The sequence below is a fragment of the Lynx canadensis genome, chromosome C2 (genome assembly GCF_007474595.2).
Source record: "Lynx canadensis isolate LIC74 chromosome C2, mLynCan4.pri.v2, whole genome shotgun sequence".
Taxonomy (NCBI): domain Eukaryota; kingdom Metazoa; phylum Chordata; class Mammalia; order Carnivora; family Felidae; genus Lynx; species Lynx canadensis.
In genome coordinates this window covers 121856885-121875114 of record NC_044311.2, presented here as the reverse complement: position 1 = coordinate 121875114, position 18230 = coordinate 121856885, and the positions used below count along the sequence as shown (strand labels likewise).

At 34.8% G+C, this 18230-nt stretch overlaps 1 long non-coding RNA gene across 1 annotated transcript; it reads left to right on the top strand.

The window, feature by feature from the left end:
* Nucleotides 1–242: 242 nt before the first annotated feature.
* On the top strand, nucleotides 243–16025 carry LOC115523055. The gene is made up of 3 exons (XR_003971624.1): nucleotides 243–329; nucleotides 15598–15606; nucleotides 16015–16025. It is a non-coding gene; the product is annotated as an uncharacterized LOC115523055 (long non-coding RNA).
* Nucleotides 16026–18230: the final 2205 nt, after the last annotated feature.

Below are 18230 nucleotides of genomic sequence, written 5' to 3'. Positions count from 1 at the left end.
ATATATATGGCCATGAAATATTACACAGCCATGAAAAGGGGATCATGATATTTGTAGAAACATGAACGACTTAAAAGGTATAATTCTAAGTGAAATAAGTCAGACTGAGAAAGATAAATGCCATATGATCCTGCTCATATGTGGAATTTAAAAAATTAATAAAACAACAAAAAGCAGAATCACTCTTATAAATAGAGAACAAACTAATGGTTGCCAAAGGGTAGTCAGGTAAAGGGTGGGTAAAATGGATGAAGGGAAGAGGGAGATACAGGCTTCCAGTTGTGGAATGAATATGTCACAGGATTAAAAAGCACAGCATAAAAAACAGGGTCAATGAGACTGTAATAGTGATGTAGCTACACTTGTGGTGAACATAGCATAATCTATAAACTTATCAAATCACCAAGTTTTATAGCTACAACTAATGGTACATTGTGTGTCAACTATACTCAAATAAAAAAAATAAAATAGATTAAAAAAACAACAACAATGGTCTTTACTACCATCAGTAATAGTCAATTTTTAGCTACTTTTGATCATCCATATATACCTAGTCATGGCTAAGAAGTATTTAATCATATATAACATGATGGCAGTATTTACTCAGGTAATAAAGAACTATACAAGAACATCTGGTAGAGTTTTTCTATAAAACACATCACTTTTTTCTTTTATCAAATGTATTTTTAAAATCATTATAGTGATGCATGCATATTCTGCTTAGAGAAAGTTGAAATTTTAACTATACAATAATAATTTTGGAGAAGTAAAATTTTGATCTGCTATGCTTTAAGAAGTTGCCCATTCACAAGAGTCACTTAACTCTAATGTACATATGAGATATATACATATAATGTATATATATGGTATGCTATATTATATATATAATTTATCTTACTTTAAGAATATTCAATATACATTCTATGTGTGTATACTTGATGATTCACCTTGGAGAAATTTTAAAGTTGAGTACAAAATTAAGATTTTAGGACAAAGTTCTTCTAGGTAAAATGATAAAATTAGTACAAAATAAACCAATAGTTGTAAAGTGGAGCATTGAGTGGATATAGCTAATAGATTACAGGTGAAGATCATACCCCTAGGATTTTAATTTGTAAGTAGTCATCTTTGACCAAGGGGAAACTAACATATACTTCACTTTCAGAAAACGGATTTACTGATTTGTCTTACTTTTCAATTGTCACAGGCACTATGAGGTTTGTTTACTATAAACCTTTCCTAAATTTTAAAGTGAACTTTTACAGATGTTATAAAATGAGGTGTATATGACCACTTACTGGTACAGAAATCAAACTTACTTGGTTTTCTGTTTGCATCCATCAATCAATGAGAAATTGAAGAAAGGCTTCATAAGGAATAAAATCTATTCATATATTGAATAGCTTGGCAATGATGGTTATAAATGAAATAAAAATGTCTGGGAAAATTAAAGATATAGACTCTAGGGATTTTTCTTTTAAGAAGGATGTGAAATAAATTTACAGCTTATAGAAAAAAATAACATCACATTTTGAGCAATGGAAGATCATTGAAATAAGTCATTATTGAATACATTTGTTGAAAAGTTTTAGTAGTTGATTATTTATCTTCTCTAAATGGCAAACTCTGATTGACCTTTCTAAAATGAACTAAACAGTGAGAAAACATCACATTATAATATTCTGCTAATATTTATCATTTTCATTATATCAGACATTAAAAAGTGATCAGAAAACTTACAGGTCCAAATATGAAGTTAAATTTATCAGTATAATTCTTCCAATTAAACTTATAATGGGTTGCAATGAGTATTTCATATTTTGACAATATATTTCCTATAATATATAAAAAGTTGAAATTAAAATACTTATACTAGAATAACTAGAATAATATATAGTTCATTGAATTAGTAAAAACTAGCATCTTAAAATTTTCCCCCATGGACTTCTTTGTTCTGTTACTTCCTTTTTTTAATTTTTTTTTTTATTTTTGGAGGACTAATAATAAAACATTTCAGTTTCACCATAAAATTATGTAATTATGTTTTACTGAAAGGAATGAAATCGCAAAAGAATGATTTTTTTTTTTTACCATTTATTCAGTTTTCAGAGACAGAGTGCTAGTGGGGGAGGGGCAGAGAGAGAGGGAGACACAGAACCTGAAGCAGGCTCCAGGCTCAGAGCAGTCAGCACAGAGCCTGAGCTTGAACTCACAAACCACGAGATCATGACCTGAGCTGAAGTCAGTCGTTCAACTGGCTGAGCCACCCAGGCGCCCCTCAAATGAATGGTTTTTAATTGTGAGACTGAATTTAAAAAACGCAAATAATTTTTTAAGGTGGTCTATTGCTTTCTTTTCTTAGCATCTTAATTCAGTAAAAGGCCTATTAAACACTTCCCTAAAAAAAAAATCTTAACATCATTGGTGCTCCTAACTCGCTCAGGTCCTGATCTCACAGTCATAACATGGTCAGAAGATCGAGCCATAATCTGGGCTCTGTATATAGTTTAGAGCCTGCTTAAGACTCTCTCCCTCCCACTCCCTCTGCCACTTTCCTGCCTGCATGTGCAGGTAAGTGCTCTCTCTCACTCTCTCTTTCTAAAAAATTTTGAAAAAAATCTTACTATCATTAACTTGAAAGTATAATATTTAATGTATTTTTTAATTCAGTGGAAACCCATTTAACAAAAACTGGACATCAAATGTAGTATGATCCAAAAGCAAATCACTCTGCAAGTCCTCAAGTGCAACATGCCTCAGATACAACCTTAAGTGATGATTAATATATGTGAATCCTGTTCAGATATTGGATCCTTACAAATTTAGGTTCATGATAAAATACAAAAAAATGAAAAGTTCTTTGACATCTCACTTTCAGTTATGAGAAATTTCTCATCAAAAAACTGTTGTTATAAAATTAATCACTAAGGATCCTGGGAAGATGGCGGCGTAGGAGGACACTGGGCTCATCGCGCGTCCTGCTGATCACTTAGATTCCACCTACACCTGCCTAAATAACCCAGAAAACCACCAGAAGACTAGCAGAATGGAGTCTCGGCAGCCAAGCGCCAATGAGAGGCCCACGAAGAGGGTAGGAAGGGCGGCAAGGCCCTGCGTGCTACTCGGTCTGGCAGGAGGCAGCTGGGGTGGAGGGGCAGCCGCTGGCCAAGCAGAGACCCCGAGTCTGGCGTGCAAAAGCAGAGGGGCCGGACGGAGTGTGTTCTGACAGCAAGCGGGACTTAGCATCTGGGAGGTCATAAGTTAACAGCTCTGCTCAGAAAGTGGGAAGGCTGGAGAACAAAGGGAGGGAGAGTTGTTGAGCCCTGGACTACAGAGCTCAGCTTGGCGGGGAACAAAGGAGCTCGCCAGCACCTTCTCCCTCGCCCATCCCCCAGCCAAAATCCCAAAGGGAACCAGTTCCTGCCAGGGAACTTGCTTGCACAGTGCAAACACCCAATGCTGTGATTCTTCGGATCCATCCCTCCGGCAGGTCTGAGTCCCTCCCAAAGCGGATCTCTGAAGGAAAAGTGAGCTGAGCCTGCCCCTCCTGCCCCTGTGCACCTTTCTGATCCACCCGAGCTAATACGCCAGATCCCCAGCACCACAAGCCTGGCAGTGTGCAAGTAACCCAGATAGGCCACGCCACCCCACAGTGAATCCCGCCCCTAGGAGAGGGGAAGAGAAGGCACATACCAGTCAAACACTGGCCCCAGCGGTGGGCTGGGGGCAGACATCAGGTGTGACTGCGGCCCTGCCCACCATCGCAAGTTATTCAAGACAGCACAGGGGAAGTGCCCTGCAGTCCCTCACCACTCCAGGGACTATCCAAAATGGCCAAACGGAAGAATTCCCCTCAGAAAAACGTCCAGAAAAAAACAACAGCTAATGAACTGATCAAAAATGATTTAAACAATATAACAGAAAGTGAATTTAGAATAATAGTCATAAAATTAATCACTGGGCTTGAAAACAGTATACAGGAAAGCAGAGATCTATTGCTACAGAGATCAAGGGACTAAGGAACAGCCAGGAAGAGCTAAAAAATGCTATCAATGAACTACAAAATAAAATGGAGACAACTACGGCTCGGATTGAAGAGGCAGAGGAGAGAATAGGTGAACTAGAAGATAAAATTATGGAAAAAGAAGAAGCTGAGAAAAAGATAAAAAAATCCAGGAGTATGAGGGGAAAATTAGAGAACTAAGTGATGCACTAAAGAGAAATGATATATACATAATTGGTATTCCAGAGGAGGAAGAGAGAGAGGGAAAGGTGCTGAAGGTGTACTTGAAAAAATAATAGCTGAGAACTTCCCGGATCTGGGGAAGGAAAAAGGCATTGAAATCCAAGAGGCACAGAGAACTCCCTTCAGACGTAACTTGAATCGATCTTCTGCACGACATATCATAGTGAAACTAGCAAAATACAAGGATAAAGAGAAAATTCTTAAAGCAGCTAGAGATAAACGTGCTCTAACATATAAAGGGAGACCTATAAGACTTGTAACTGATCTCTCTCCTGAAACTTGGCAGGCCAGAAAGGAATGGCAGGAGATCTTCAATGTGATGAATAGAAAAAATATGCAGCCAAGAATCCTTTATCCAGCAAGTCTGCCATTTAGAATAGAAGGAGAGATAAAGGTCTTCCCAAACAAACAAAAACTGAAGGAATTTGTCACCACTAAACCAGCCCGACAAGAGATCCTAAGGGGGATCCTTTGAAACAAAGTACCAAAGACATCTCTACAAGCATGAAACCTACGGACATCACAATGACTCTAAACACATATCTTTCTATAATAACACTGAATGTAAATGGACTAAATGCACCAACCAAAAGACATAGGGTATCAGAATGGATAAAAAAACAAGACCCATCTATTTGCTGTCTGCAAGAGACTCATTTTAGACCTGAGGACACCTTCAGATTGAGAGTGAAGGGATGGAGAACTATTTATCATGCCACTGGAAGTCAAAAGAAAGCTGGAGTAGCCATACTTATACCAGACAAACTAGACTTTAAATTAAAGGCTGTAACAAGAGATGAAGAAGGGCATTATATAATAATCACAGGGTCTATCCATCAGGAAGAGCTAACAATTATAAATGTCTATGCGCCGAATACCGGAGCCCCCAAATATATAAAACAATTACTCATAAACATAAGCAACCTTATTGATAAGAATGTGGTAATTGCAGGGGACTTTAACACTCCACTTACAGAAATGGATAGATCATCTAGACACACGGTCAATAAAGAAACAAGGGCCCTGAATGATACATTGGATCAGATGGACTTGACAGAGATATTTAGAACTCTGCATCCCAAAGCAACAGAATATACTTTCTTCTCGAGTGCACATGGAACATTCTCCAAGATAGATCACATACTGGGTCACAAAACAGCCCTTCATAAGTACACAAGAATTGAGATCATACCATGCATACTTTCAGACCACAACGCTATGAAGCTTGAAATCAACCACAGGAAAAAGTCTGGAAAACCTCCAAAAGCATGGAGGTTAAAGAACACCCTACTAAAGAATGAATGGATCAACCAGGCAATTAGAGAAGAAATTAAAAAGTATATGGAAACAAATGAAAATGAAAATACAACAATCCAAACGCTTTGGGACGCAGTGAAGGCAGTCCTGCTGGAAAGTACATTGCAATCCAGGCCTATCTCAAGAAACAAGAAAAATCCCAAATACAAAATCTAACAGCACACCTAAAGGAAATAGAAGCAGAACAGCAAAGACACCCCAAGCCCAGCAGAAGAAGAGAAATAATAAAGATCAGAGCAGAAATAAACAATATAGAACCTAAAAAAACTGTAGAGCAGATCAACAAAACCAAGAGTTGTTTTTTTGAAAAAATAAACAAAATTGATAAACCTCTAGCCAGGCTTCTCAAAAAGAAAAGGGAGATGACCCAAATAGATAAAATCATGAATGAAAATGGAATTATTACAACCAATCCCTCAGAGATACAAGCAATTATCCGGGAATACTATGAAAAATTATATGCCAACAAACTGGACAACCTGGAAGAAATGGACAAATTCCTAAACACCCACATGCTTCCAAAACTCAATCAGGAGGAAATAGAAAGCTTGAACAGACCCATAACCAGAGAAGAAATTGAATCAGTCATCAAAAATCTCCCAACAAATAAGAGTCCAGGACCAGATGGCTTCCCAGGGGAGTTCTACCAGACGTTTAAAGCAGAGATAATACCTATCCTTCTCAAGCCATTCCAAAAAATAGAAAGGGAAGGAAAACTTCCAGACTCATTCTATGAAGCCAGTATTACTTTGATTCCTAAACCAGACAGAGACCCAGTAAAAAAAGAGAACTATAGGCCAATATCCCTGATGAATATGGATGCAAAAATTCTCAATAAGATACTAGCAAATCGAATTCAACAGCATATAAAAAGAATTATTCACCATGATCAAGTGGGATTCATTCCTGGGATGCAGGGCTGGTTCAACATTCCCAAATCAATCAATGTGATCCATCACATTAATAAAAGAAAAGATAAGAACCATATGATCCTGTCAATCGATGCAGAAAAGGCCTTTGACAAAATTCAGCACCCTTTCTTAATAAAAACCCTTGAGAAAGTCGGGATAGAAGGAACATACTTAAAAATCATAAAAGCCATTTATGAAAAGCCCACAGCTAACATCATCCTCAATGGGGAAAAACTGAGAGCTTTTTCCCTGAGATCAGGAACACGACAGGGATGTCCACTCTCACTGCTGTTGTTTAACATAATGTTGGAAGTTCTAGCATCAGCAATCAGACAACAAAAGGAAATCAAAGGCATCAAAATTGGCAAAGATGAAGTTAAGCTTTCACTTTTTGCAGATGACATGATATTATACATGGAAAATCCGACAGACTCTACCAGAAGTCTGCTAGAACTGATACATGAATTTAGCAAAGTTGCAGGATACAAAATCAATGTACAGAAATCAGTTGCATTCTTATACACTAATAAGGAAGCAACAGAAAGACAAATAAAGAAAATGATCCCATTCACAATTGCACCAAGAAGCATAAATTACCTAGGAATAAATCTAACCAAAGATGTAAAAGATCTGTATGCTGAAAACTATAGAAAGCTTATGAAGGAAATTAAAGAAGATATAAAGAAATGGAAAAACATTCCGTGCTCATGGATTGGAAGAATAAATATTGTCAAAATGTAAATACTACCCAAAGCTATCTACACATTCAATGCAATCCCAATCAAAATTGCACCAGCATTCTTCTCAAAACTAGAACAAGCAATCCTAAAATTCATATGGAACCACAAAAGGCCCCGAATAGCCAAAGGAATTTTGAAGAAGAAGACCAAAGCAGGAGGCATCACAATCCTAGATTTTAGCCTCTACTACAAAGCTGTCATCATCAAGACAGCATGGTATTGGCACAAAAACAGACACATGGACCAATGGAATAGAATAGAAACCCCAGAACTAGACCCACAAACGTATGGCCAACTCATCTTTGACAAAGCAGGAAAGAACATCCAATGGAAAAAAGACAGTATCTTTAATAAATGGTGCTGGGAGAACTGGCCAGCAACATGCAGAAGGTTGAAGCTAGACCACTTTCTCACACCATTCACAAAAATAAACTCAAAATGGATAAAGGACCTGAATGTGAGAAAGGAAACCATCAAAACCTTAGAGGAGAAAGCAGGAAAAGACCTCTCTGACCTCAGCCGTAGCAATTTCTTACTTGACACATCCCCAAAGGCAAGGGAATTAAAAGCAAAAATGAATTACTGGGACCTTATGAAGATAAAAAGCTTCTGCACAGCAAAGGAAACAACCAACAAAACTAAAAGGCAACCAATGGAATGGGAAAAGATATTTGCATATGACATATCGGACAAAGGGCTAGTATCCAAAATCTACAAAGAGCTCACCAAACTCTGCACCCGAACAACAAATAACCCAGTGAAGAAATGGGCAGAAAACATGAATAGACACTTCTCTAAAGAAGACATCCGGATGGCCAACAGGCACATGAAAAGATCCTCAACGTCGCTCCTCATCAGGGAAACATAAATCAAAACCACACTCAGATATCACCTCACGCCAGTCAGAGTGGCCAAAATGAATAAATCAGGGGACTATAGATGCTGGCGAGGATGTGGAGAAACGGGAACCCTCTTGCACTGTTGGTGGGAATGCAAATTGGTGCAGCCACTCTGGAAAACAGTGTGGAGGTTCCTCAAAAAATTAAAAATAGACCTACCCTATGACCCAGCAATAGCACTGCTAGGAATTGACCCAAGGAATACAGGAGTACTGATGCATAGGGGCACTTGTATCCCAATGTTTATAGCAACACTCTCAACAATAGCCAAATTATGGAAAGAGCCTAAATGTCCATCAACTGATGAATAGACAAAAAAAAAATTGTGGTTTATATACACAATGGAGTACTACGTGGCAATGAGAAAGAATGAAATATGGCCCTTTGTAGCAACATGGATGGAACTGGAGAGTGTGATGCTAAGTGAAATAAGCCATACAGAGAAAGACAGATACCATATGCTTTCACTCTTATGTGGATCCTGAGAAACTTAACAGAAACCCATGGTGGAGGGGAAGGAAAAAAAAGAGGTTAGAGTGGGAGAGAGCCAAAGCATAAGAGACTGTTAAAAACTGAGAACAAACTGAGGGTTGATGGGGGGTTGGAGGGAGGGGAGGGTGGGTGATGGGTATTGAGGACGGCACCTTTTGGGATGAGCAGTGGGTGTTGTATGGAAACAAATTTGACAATAAACTTCATAAAAAATAAAATAAAAAAATAAAATTAATCACTAAAATAAAATTTTTTAACATTTTAATAACTTTTTTTACCAAATTAAAGGGTCAAATAAAAACAGCAACTTTATGAAATTTAAATTTAGAAATCTAACATTTATTAAGTATATTCAATATGTTTGGTACTATTCTAAGGGGCTTTGGGTATATTTTTTCTTTTAATTTTCATATTGATTCCATTAAATTGGTATGAGCATTATCTCCTAGTTATAGATAACACAACTGAGGCACACAGAGTTTAAGAAACTTGTCAGAGTTTGCCCAGTTAATAGCCAGATTTTGGATCCAGGCGACTTGGCTCAAGAACTTATGTGTATATAAATAAAACCTAGTGGAAATACAATTATTTGGCAAAAAAACAGTTAGTGAATGGAGGGGAGGGGACAAAGGGAAGTAATCTCTGATGTGAATGTAATATTTTTGTCAGATTAAAAAGATAATATTAGGTGTGAATAAAAGATAAAAGTCTTTATCAAAGGAACACAAGCCAATTATTAATACTCTAAGCACTAGAATGCGATTATCCACAAAACTATATTATTTCTGAGTAATATAGATATAACATGTTAGTTTATATGTTAGGGAACATATTAACTCCAATTTGATATTGTGACCAATAATAGTTACAAAATAAAGAAAGTGACTCTTAAAGCATAAATGACTCATCTACTTCCTTTTCCCAGATACTGTATATTTTATTTAGTCCTTGGAGAGAACAAGAAAACACATCTAACAAGCAGAGGGGGAAAATCTATTTGATAACATGCATTATGCTCTTTTGACAAATGAGTATTATAAACTAAAGGATTTACTTTTCTCTAGATATGTATTTAATATAGATTCAGTCTTCTTTTTCTGCTTTACTTTATTATGCTTTGGGAAGCTCAAACTACCTAGATAATTTCAATCTGTATCACAAGAATTCTAAAGTCCTTGCATTAGCACTAAATCCTTTATCTGTGTGTGTGTAGAAAATATTGCTGATTTCATCATTTCATTAAATTAAGAATTTATAGTAAATTTCAGTGAATTACAATCAATTTCTGGTTTCTCTGGTAGGAATTAAAGGCTTTCTAAATAGTCAAAATCAATCTACATTCCCTGACCAGATACTGCTATAAAGTATTATAAAGTTGGATTGCTTCAAATGGTCCTACAAAATATTATGTTGCTATTAAAACTTACTTAAAAATCAATTGCCATACATACATATATATTATATACAGACATACACAGCATATGCATATAAAAGATAATGTCAGGATTATATTTTATGTATTTTGTGATCTCTAATTATTTAAAAAATGAATTACCTCATGTTGATATGAAAACATAGTATATTAATAAATACAATTAATATATATAAGAAATAATTCTAATCAGTATTTATTAAATGTTGATTATAAAAATATCAGGAGAATGAAGTACTAGCTTTCTCTAGTATATATTAAGAATGCATTAAACAGTTGTTTGAATAAACAAATAAGAACATCAATGAATATGAAAAGAATATATTTTTAAACTTGCATTCCCAAAAAAGAAAAAGGTAGCATCTCATTACTTCAAAATCTATTGCGAAATTATAAAAAATGGCAGTTTTAGGTTATATGGTAAAATGACAAAAACAAGGATGACTAAACATGATATTTCACTCAAAACCATGCTAGGCATTTGATCCTAGGGAACTTTTATACTGATATGACATTTTAGATAGAATAATGACTTACATGGTGTTTGTAGTTTACAAACTATTTCTTCATGGATAATATTTAGATGAAATTTATTTACTACCATTAATAAAGTGAATTGCATTTGGCAATATCACAATACATACAGTGTATTTTATCTGTCCCAAAATTTTATTTTTGTACATTTGCTATTACTGAAGTTTCAAGTTCAGTTTCAAGTCTCAAAAACTAGGGCAAGGAATAGACAATCTTTTAAAGAAATCTCTAGGGCATAACCTTTCTCAACTGCATGCTTTTATTCCTGTAATCAGGGACACAACTGAATCAGCACATGCTGACAACTATGCTTACACAGGCTTCTTAGACACTGTCCAGAACTATACTGGGAGAGTAATTCTGACATAAGACATGTAGGCTTTTCCTTTAACTAGTTTTTTCCATGTTTGTCCATTTTGCCTATCTTGTTTGATCATTAGTCTTTGTTCAAGGATGCTAGATAATCAATGAAGGCAGAAGAGCCAGGAGCTCATAGCCCATAGTTAGTTAGTCAAGAAAAATACTGTATCCCACAGCACAAGCACAAATTGACATTCCAAATAGCCTCTCTTAAAATGCTCACTCAAAAAATAATCATCATCAGTGCTAGAAATGGACTTTACATCATAACTACTTAATAATTGTGTATACATAGAAAAGGTAGAGGTCACCATAAGAGATCCCAAGAGATGAAATTTCTTTCTGAGACTTGAACTAAACACTTAAAAAATAATTTAATTTGTCATTTATAATGGCTCTTCTGGCTAAAGAAAGTTTATGTTATTTTAAAGAATTTCACATGTAAAGATGTATGTAAATAAACATAAGTATAGGTTTTGTACTGTCTTTCCTCAAAATATCCTATTCTGACTTATAATGCCATAATTATTTTTCTTGTTTTTGACTTTTGTATAAATAGAAACATGCATTATTTACCTTTGTGTTTGGCTACTTCTGTGCACCATTTCTTCATATGTGAGATTCGCTCTTACTGATATAGCAGTGGCTCATTTATAACTTTCTCCATTCTGTTGTTGATGTACATTTTAATTGCAGTTTGGAACCATAACAAATAATGACACTTTGAGAAGTGTGTATATGTTATTAGTGAACATATGTACACGTTTCTGTTTGGTTCATACCTAGAAATTAAATCCTAGTTCATGGGGCACCTACACTTTAACATTTAGTAAACACTGCAAAATAGTTTCCTAATGTAGGAAACTGCAAAATAGTTTCCTAATGTAGTTGCAACAGTTTATACCATCTTAAGGCAGTTAAGAAAATTCTAGTATTTTATATCCTCACTACAACTTGGGACTATTTAGTCTTTAGAATTTTATCCTTTATGATTGGTATAAATCATAGTGTATAGGGTATTATTTTACATTGTTCATATACTAATGAGCATGATTTCCTCTATTTATTGGTCGTTGTATGTCTTCAGTTTTGAAGTTACTGCTCAATATTTTGCTCATTAAAAATTTTTTTTCTTGCTACTTTTTTTTATAACTTACTGAGAAATCTGTACAAGTGCTCCACTATCATAGTGTTTTACTATCATATTCATTTTCCTTTTGATTTTGTTGTTTTTGCTTTTTATGTTTTGGGTTATTAGGAGCTTAGAAATTAAAGATGCTATATCTCTCTGGTAGTACTCCCATTTTATCTTCAGGAAATGCCCCTCCTTTTACAGTATCCATTTTTAATCTGTAAATGTACCTTATCTGTTATCAATATATCACATAACCTCTCTGTTAGTGTTTTGTAGCATATATTTTTTCAGCCCTTAGTGTATACTTTTTGTTGTTTTGTTTTTGTTTTGTTTTATCTAGTCTACTAGTGCTTGACTTAGTTCATCACTACTTGACTTAGTAGTTCATCAATTTTTTGAAATTAAGATAGCTTTTATTGTGATGTCATACCTTTATCAAATGTGCTCATAAACTTATCATTGATCATTATTAAAAATATAATGTGAAAACATTATAATCTGATGTATTTCCTTTAATATTCTATATTTTATATTATGCTTTCAAAAACATTGTTCTCAGAGGAAGTCCAACATTTCACTAAACTGCTTAAATAATAAACAGTCCTCCAAAGCAGCCCCAAATGCTCAACTAATCTCACTGAATTTCCTTCCCCTGAACTTAGGCCCATAATTCTTCCCTACTTTGTTAGTTCTCTGCTGCCTTCAATCATTATCTCCTTTTATTTTTTTCCCCCAAGCCTTAATGGTTGTTCTCAGAGCAAAGATTGATTTGACTTACTTTGTCCAATATTACCAGAAGCTAAACTACTCCATTTTATTTTCATATTGGTCACTGATCATACATGGATGAGTCACTGATTTTTGAAACACCCATCTCCCTGAATCCTCTCACTATTTTCAAAAATTTTCAAGTGATTCTTTTGGCCTTACAAGGGACAGAATTACATGATATCTAAATGATAATATTTCCTTCCCATTCCTATTATATACTTCATTCTTTTTCGTATATATGCTTCTTTGACTAGTATTTTTTGAACAGTTAAAATGATAATGGTGATAATGAGGATCACCAAATTGTTCTGTACAAGAATATAAATGTTTCTTACATCAATTTCTATGAACATGATTTTAGTTTTTAATAATAATAAAATAGCAATATATTTTTATTTTTTTCATTACTTATAATCAGAAGTAGATGCTAAAATTTATCATTCATTTTTAACATCTCTGACAACAATTTTTCACTTATTCACTTTGTTAATATATAATTAGTTTTTCTACTATTTCATCATCTTTGCATTCTTTCATTGAGCCATTTTGGCCATGTTTTATCATTCTTGAAATATGATGATGAAATCTTGTTAGTATATTTTTCATTTTTCTGCATTTACTTATGAGTGAGGTTACTTGGTAGTTTTTTTTCTAGTTTTAAAATTAGTTTGGTAACAATCTAAACGGTTATATTTTTATAAATAAAATCATAAAACACATTTGCAATGTTTCATACTTATTTTGATTGCTTCCTTTGTGTGTGTGTGTGTGTGTGTGTGTGTGTGTGTTTCAAGTTTGTACTCTATTCTAGTTAGTTAACACAGAGTATAATATTAGTTTCAGGAGTAGAATCCAGTAATTCATCACTTACATACCACACTCAGGGCTCATCACAACAATGGCCTTCCCTAATATTCATCACTTATTTAGCCCATTTCCCCACACATCCCCCTCAAGCAACCCACAATTTGTTCTCTATAGTTGAGCCTTATGGTTTTCCACCCTCTCTTTTTTCTCCCTATATTTATCTGTTTGCTTTTTTCAATTCCACATATGAGTGAAATCATATGGTATTTGTCTTTCTCTATTTTCCTTAGCATAATAAACTCTAGCTCTATCTATGACATTGCAAATTGCAAGATTTCATTCTTTTTGATGGCTGAGTAACATTCTATGATATATATTTCCACAGTTTCTTTATCCATTCATCAGTCAATCATCATTTGGGCTCTTTTTATAATTTGGATATTGTTGATAATGCTGCTATAAACATTGGGGTGCAAGTAAACCTTAGAATCAGTATTTTTGCATCTTTTGGGTAAATACCTAGTAGTAGGTATACCCTACCCATAGTAATTGGGTCATGGAGTAGCTCTATTTTTAACTTTTGAGGAACTTCAATACTTTTCCCAGAGTGGCTGCACCAGTCTGCATTCCCACCAACACTGTAAGATGGTTCCCCTTTCTCCACATCCTCGCAAACATCTGTTATATTCTGTGTTGTTAATTTTATCCATTATGAAAGGTAAGAGGCTATATCTCATCCTAATTTTTATTTGTATTTCACCGATGATGAGTGATGTTGAGCATCTTTCATGTATTGTCAGCCATCTGTATGTCTTTTTTGGAAAGTATCTACTCATGTCTTCTTCCTATTCTTAACTGGATTATTTGTTTTATGGGTATTGAGTTTGATAAGTTCTTCATAGATTTTGGATACCAACCTTTATCAGATATGTCACTTGCAAATATCTTCTCCCATTCCATAGGTTGCCTTTTAGTTTTGTTGATATTTTTCTTTTGTTGCATGGAAGATTTATATCTTGATCAAGTCACAATAGTTCATTTTTGCTTTTGTTTCCCTTGCCTCGGGAGACATGTCTAGTAAGAAGTTGATATAGCTGATGTCAAAGAGGTTGCTGCCTGTGTTCTTCTTGAGGATTTTGATGGTTTCCTATCTTGCATTTAGGTCTTTTTCAGTTTATTTTTTGTGTACGGTATAAGGAAGTGGTCCAATTTCATTCTGCATGTTGCTGTCCAGTTTTCCCAGCACCATTTGCTGAAGAGACTGTCTTTTTTTCATTGGATACTCTTTCCTCTTTTGTCAAAGATTAGTTGGCCATATAATTTTGGGTCCATTTCTGGGTTCTTTATTCAGTTCCATTGACCCAAGTGTCTGTTTTTGTGTCAATACCATACTGTCCTCATGTTTACAGATTTGTAATACAGCTTAAAGTCTGGATTTTGATGCCTTCAGTTTTGGTTTTCTTTTTCAATATTACTTTGGCTATTAGGGGTCTATTGTGGGTCCACACAAAGCTTAGAATTATTTGTTTTAACTGTGTGAAGAATGTTGGTGTTATTTTGATAGGGATAGCATTAAATGAGTAGATTGCTTTGGGTAGTATAGACATTTTAACAATATTTGTTCTTCTAATACATGAGCATGAAAATGTTTTTCCATTTATTTGTATCATCTTCAATTCCTTTAACCAGCATTTTATAGTTTTCAGAGTACAAATCTTTTACCCCTTGGTTAGTCTTATTCCTAAGTATGTTATGGGGTTTGATGCAATTGCAAACGGGATAGATTCCTTGATTTCTCTTTCATTTGCTTCATTATTCATGATTATTATTATTCAAATGCAATAGATCTCTGTATTGATTTTGTATCCTGCAAATTTACTGAATACAATAATTAGTTCTAACAATTGTGTGTGTGTGTGTGTGTGTGTGTAGTCTTTTGGGTTTTATACATAGAATATAATCGTTTCAATGAACAGTGAAAGTTGGACTTCTTTCTTGCTTTTTTGGATGCCTTTTATTTCTTTTTTTTTTAATTTTTTTTTCAACGTTTATTTATTTTTGGGACAGAGAGAGACAGAGCATAAACGGGGGAGGGGCAGAGAGAGAGGGAAACATAGAATCGGAAACAGGCTTCAGGCTCTGAGCCATCAGCCCAGAGCCCGACGCGGGGCTCGAACTCACGGACCGCGAGATCGTGACCTGGCTGAAGTCGGACGCTTAACCGACTGCGCCACACAGGCGCCCCGTGGATGCCTTTTATTTCTTTTTGAGGCTTGGACTTCTGGTGTATGTTAAATAACAATGGTAAAAATGGACATCCTTGTCTTGTTTCTGACTATAGAAGAAAAGCTTCATTTTTTTCCCATTGAGAATGATATTATCTGTGGGTCTTTAATATAAGGACTTTTTGATGTTGAGGTATGTTCCATCTATCCCTACTTCGTTGAGGGTTCTTATCAGGAATGGAGGCTGTAGTTTGTAATGCTTTTTATGCACCTATTAAAAGGATCATATGGTTGTTATTCTTTCTTTAATTAATGCAGTGTTTCACATTGATTGATTTGCAAATATTGAGCTACCATTGAATAAATTTCATTTAATTTATTAAATGAAATGAGCTACCAAGGAATAAATGAGCTACCAAGGAATAAATTTCATTTGATCATGGTGAATGATTCTTGTAATGTAGTGTTGGATTTGATTTGCTAGTATCTTGTTTAGAATTTTTGCATTCATGCTCATCAGGGACACTGGCCTGTAATTCTTTTTAGTGGAGTTTCTGTCCAGTTTTATTTTTTTTTAATTTTTTTTACATTTATTTTTGAGAGACAGAGAGAGACAGTGTGAACAGGGGAGGGGCAGAGAGAGAGGGAGACACAGAATCTGAAGCAGGCTCCAGGCTCTGAGCTGTCAGCACAGAGCCCATGCGGGGCTCGAACCCATGAACCATGAGATCATGACCTGAGCTGAAGTCGGATGCTTAACCAACTGAGCCACCCACGTGCCCCAGTTTCAGTCCAGTTTTAGAATCAAAGTAATACTGGCCTCATAGAATGCATTTGGAAATTTTTCTTCCACCTCTATTTTTTTTAACAATTTCACAAAAATAGGAATTAATTCTTCTTTAAACATTTGGTAGAATTCCCCCAGGAAGCCATCTGACCCTGAATTTGTTTGTTGTAAGATTTTTGGTTACTTATTCAAATTCTCTGCTGGTTATTGGTCTGTTCAAATTTCTGTTTCTTTGTGTTTCAGTTTTGGTAGTTTATTTGCTTCTAGGAATTTATCCACTTCTTCTGGATTGCCCAACCTTTTGTCATATAATTTTTCATAATATTTTTTATAATTGTTTGTATTTCTGTGGTGTTGGTTGTGATTTCTTTCTCATCTATGATTTTATTTATTTGGGTCCTTCCCCCCCCCTTTTTTTTGATAAATCTGGCTAGGAGTTTATCAATTTTATTAATTCTTTCAATGTATCAGCTCCTGGTTTCATTGATATGTTCTACTGTAATTTATATTTCTATGTCATTTATATCTGTTCTAATCTTATTATTTTCCTTCCTCTGCTGGCTTTAGGCTTCATTTGCTGTTCTTTTTATAGCTCCATTAGGTTTAAGGTTAGGTTGTATATTTGAGATTGTTCTTGTTCTTGAGGTAGGCCTGTATTGCTATATACTTCCCTCTTATGTCCACTTTTGTTGCATCCAAAAGGTTTCGGACTGTCATGTTTTCATTTTCATTTGTTTCCATTTTTTTTTATTTCTTCTTTACTTTCTTAGTTAACCCATTCATTCTTTAATAGGATGTTCTTTAATGTATTTGTGATATTTCCAAATTTTTCTTGTAGTTGACATAGTGTTGTGATCTGAAAAGATGCATAGTGTGATCTCAATATTTTTCTACTTATTGAGGCCTGATTTGTGAACTAATATGTGATCTAATCTGGAGAATGTTCCATGTGCACTTAAAAAGAATGTGTATTCTGTTGTTTTAGGATGACATGATCTGAATATATCTGTTAAGTCCATTTGGTCAAGCATGTCATTCAAAGCCATTGTTTCCTTGCTGATTTTGTGCTTAGATGATCTGTCCATTGTTGTAAGTGTCCCACCATTGTTGTAAGGTATTAATGTCCTCTATTATTATTGTATTGTTATCATTGATTTTCTTTATGTTTGTTTTTATTGTTGTACATATTTGGTTGTTTCACATTGGGGGCATACATATTTACAACTGTTAGATCTTCTTGTTGAATCAACACCTTTATTATGATATAGTGCCCTTCTTCCTTGCTTCATTATTCATGTATAGAAATACAACAGATCTCTGTATGTTGATTTTGTAAATTCTGTGAATTTACTGAATTCAATTCTCTCGTTACAGTCCTTTGTTCCAAAGTCTAGTTTGTATGATATAAATATGGATACTCTGGCTTTCTTTTGATGTCCATTAGAATAATAAATGGTTCTCCATCCCCTACCTTTTAATCTGCAGGTGTCTTTAGGTCTAAAATGAGTTTCTTTTAGGCAGCATAAAGATGGGTATTGTGTGTGTGTATGTGTGTGTGTGTGTGTGTGTGTGTG